We start from the raw sequence: 4,098 nt of genomic DNA, 5'->3' as shown, positions 1-4,098 counted from the left end.
ACATTCACGAATACATTATAGAATCCGACGATTTCTTGAAACGCACGACTTTAGAGCGTTGCAATAAATAGTAGCGAGCGGTAGTTATTAAATAGCAATATCGATAATTAGTAGATGCGCCTGGCAGCAGTACGAGACGAGTCGTGAGTCGTTCCCGTAACGTTTGCACGATAAATTGACAGAGCAGATTAGAGGGAAGGGGCAGGAAACGACGAGTAAAAGACGAGTGCGATAAAGTTTCTGGTCGTGGTCAGGAACATGCGACATTTAGTATACATCGAGTACATTTAAAAGTGTCTTACGTATGCCTCGCGCCGCAAATGTGTAATCTTCGCTCGTTCGATTTGCACCTGTTACTCGCTGGATATAAAGCCGGATCTAGATTAAAAAAACAAACGCGGACAGATACGAATAAATAATTTTAATGAATGCGGGACATCGCGAGTTTACGAATACGGAGTGATTCGTATAAAGTGACCGATTTAATTATTAGTAAAATTTGAAGATATATGAACAAGTAGTTTCTTCAGTGTGTTCAGTAAAAAGGGTAACATCATATAGTGGAAACAATTATTTTATGGATGGAGGCATTGGGGACATTTCAAAGTCAATTTCATTTTTTAAAATAGAATTTTATGAATTAAACTATAGTAAATTTTGTTACGCAATATGACTCCTCTTTAATTATTCTGCATATAAAGGTATTAAGATAAAGGTATTAGAAAACCAATAGTTTGCGAGATATGTTATACTTTATTCTGGCACATATTAATACAAAATGTTAAATAACTCTCGTAAATTACTCTTTTCTTAATAATTATATTTTAATACGTGGATGGTTTAAGTCAAAGTCTTATGAATATAAGAATAAAAGTCCCGATTTGACTGGAATCATCCACGTACTTTTATGAATAGAATAATGAAATGAATTATTTGGTGTAAAGAAAACACATAATTGCTTATTTAAAAAATTATCCATTTTGCTCACATATTTTTTTAAAGCAACTATGTGTTTTCTTTACACCAACTAATTCGTTTCTTTATTTTGTTCATAAAAGTATTAAGATACGATTGTCAAAAAATTAATAGTTTACGAGTTATTTAACATTTTATGTCAATATGTGCCAGAATAAAGTATAATATATCTCGTAAATGATTGGTTTTTTAATACCTCTATCTCTATTTATATGTAGAATAATTAGAGAAATCATGTTATGTAAAAAATTTCATATAGCTACATTTTAAAGAACGAAGTTGACCTTAAAAGCGTCTCCAACGCTTCCACCCATAAAATAATCCTTTCCACTACATAATGTCCCCTTTTATACTGAATACGTTAGTATAAAACTACTTTTTTATATCTTCAAATTTCGCTAATAATTACATCGATCACTTTATACGAATCACTCTGTATATTCTGTAACTATCGCATTTTCTCTCAACAAACAATCCCATGGAGTAATTTAAACGTTTCAGCTTCCGCTCTTAATGCATATTATTTAACAGTCATTGGAGTTTTATTATAAAAAAATTAAGTATCTGTCGTCTTGCCTTTTAACAGAACTATAAACTTCGAAAATGTAAATAGGTAATAATCGGTTTCAAAATTAATTTACTAGAAGTTCAGAACCTAATGAAAGAAATATTTAATATTAAAACGAAATGGAAATTTAACGTTCGATATTAATTGACGTCGTATTTTCTTATCTAACCTTAAAAGAATCTGCCATTAAAAGGAAAGGTGAATCTAGGATATCCTGGTACACATGCTGCAATATGACTCTCCTGTACAGTTTAATTTTATCCTGTGAGATCAGTATTGCATGTTTAATACATCGATAAACGTGTTTTCTAGTCCCTCGTGTCGTTCGTACACCTTACTAGTTTAGCTGTTAGGTACTTGCGCAATTGCGCTTACAACAGAAAAGATATGGAATAAGCGCAATTGAACTGATATAATTACGTGCTTTGTCAACATTATATACTAATACAATTACGAGCTTTGTCAACATTATGTACTCGTATAATGTATATAATGTAGTATAATGTTTTAATGACTGTAACAATGATATAGCAGAAAGATTCACCTTGCACATTAAAACTTCGGCAGTAAAAATAGTATTTAGGCATATAGCTTTATATAGTGTAAATGAAATAAAGTAATTAATATAAAGATTCTTATTATTTTTTATAACGTAAAAGTAAACGTGTTAATTATATCTTTTAATCGAGAAGCAGCCGGCTAGCAGGTTCTAACTCCATTTCCTTCGGTAATGTCTTTCTACGATGGAAATGTCACGGCGAAACCTTTCACCGTGTTCGTCGCTGACATCTGTGGTAATTTTATTTACAACAAACAATAAAATAACATCTTACAAAAATTCAAACGGAGAAATGTTAAATATCGATTTAATGATGAAATATTTCTTAAAATCAATTAAAAAGATATAAATCATCCTTTAGCAATGTGATCACCATTTAGCAATCTAAAATATAAAATGTAGACGCGTATATTTTTTTGCATACCGAATAAAATGTATAAGTAATTTCAGTTCTAGCTTTAATCAATATCTATTATTGTATATAAAAGTTAGTTATGTCAGCGTACATTCGCAATGTTAGTTGTAGACAGATGTCAATAATGACGACAACAATTTGCGAAGATGTTCTGGAACCGTAGCATTATTTTTCGACAAATAATCCTATCGAACTAAGCATTTCTGCTTTTACTTTTAATGAATATTATTGTTCGATTACTTAACACGTCATAGGACTTTGTCAAAACGAGAGATCATTGCGAGTTGGCGGTGCAATCGAAAGGATCGAGCGTCGAGGTAGGAATTGAGATAATTTTGTGCGCGGGGCCATTTTCCCGAGACCTGACATTAAGATCCAGCATCGATTTTGCAAGATTCGAGCTTGTTGTCGGCGCGAGTCAACAGGAATTCGAAATGGCTTTTCGCAGTGTAACTAATAGATACCTAACTACAAAGTACGTACAGTTCGACCGCCCATTTACGGAACAGAGCATGTTCATCGAAGATCATATACAACAATGGAATTCTTAAGCGTTCGGAGCTTTGCTTTTGCACTCTCCGTCGTTCCGGTCACGATTATTCGAGATTGCGCAATTGCGATTGTTAATGAATAATGATCGAGCGGCCTGATCGGGTCATGTATACGCGTGAGCCTTTCTTGAACGGTTTATGTGACGTTCGTAAAAATAATTTTCGTAGCGGAAAACTTGCGTGGTTTGACGGAAAAACATGCAAGTCTGATTGTGGCGCAAACGCTCGTAAAGCGGAGAATGAATGAAACAGTCTGACCTAATTAACCGATCTTGCACATTTACAGCCGTCTTATGTAACGAATGCGTGTACATGTACGTGTATATCAACACATTACATAATTTTATTAGTATATTAATATTGTCATAGTCTCAAGAATATAAAATTATCCTGTCACTAGAGGATATTAGAATTTTCCATGTAATAATTTTGATCTGTAATATTTTATAATATTTTAATATCAAACACACAATTTTCCCATAGCGCGAATGCTTAAAAAAGATTTATCAATCTTTTACATTTTACTTTCGCTCCCACATTTTTTATTTCCTAGATGTACGTTAACACGAATTTAAAAAGCGTATACTCTTGCAATATGCATTTCCTTACAATAATTTTATAAATTTATTTTGTCTCAACCATTTTTCTCATTTCAATTCTCGTGAAATTTTCACTGAAGAAGCCAAGAAGCTACCACACTGAACTGAATGCACATATCTTTTCTCCACTTATTAAATTAAATTAAGTAATTCTAAATTTATGTGCGTTAAGACAGCGGTCTTTACAGACGCTAATTAATACAGATGGAAGGAGCGATAGAATTTCTATTCAGTCGCCTGAATCCTGTGTTCTAACAGCGTCGAAAGGATAAAGAATAGCCGCGCCGCAGGCGCATTTTGCACCCAGACTGTATGGTTGGCGCAGGTAAAAGACGCACATCTATGAATTATAAGATCTTTGTAAAATACATTTTCAAATGAAATTAACCAAGTGAAATGAAATTTTCTTGAAAGGAGGGAGGATATATATT

This window comes from Mycetomoellerius zeteki, unplaced genomic scaffold (assembly GCF_001594055.1).
Source record: "Mycetomoellerius zeteki isolate Tzet28-1 unplaced genomic scaffold, Tzet1.0 scaffold211, whole genome shotgun sequence".
NCBI lineage: Eukaryota > Metazoa > Arthropoda > Insecta > Hymenoptera > Formicidae > Mycetomoellerius > Mycetomoellerius zeteki.
Note: the sequence above shows the minus strand (reverse complement) of the source record.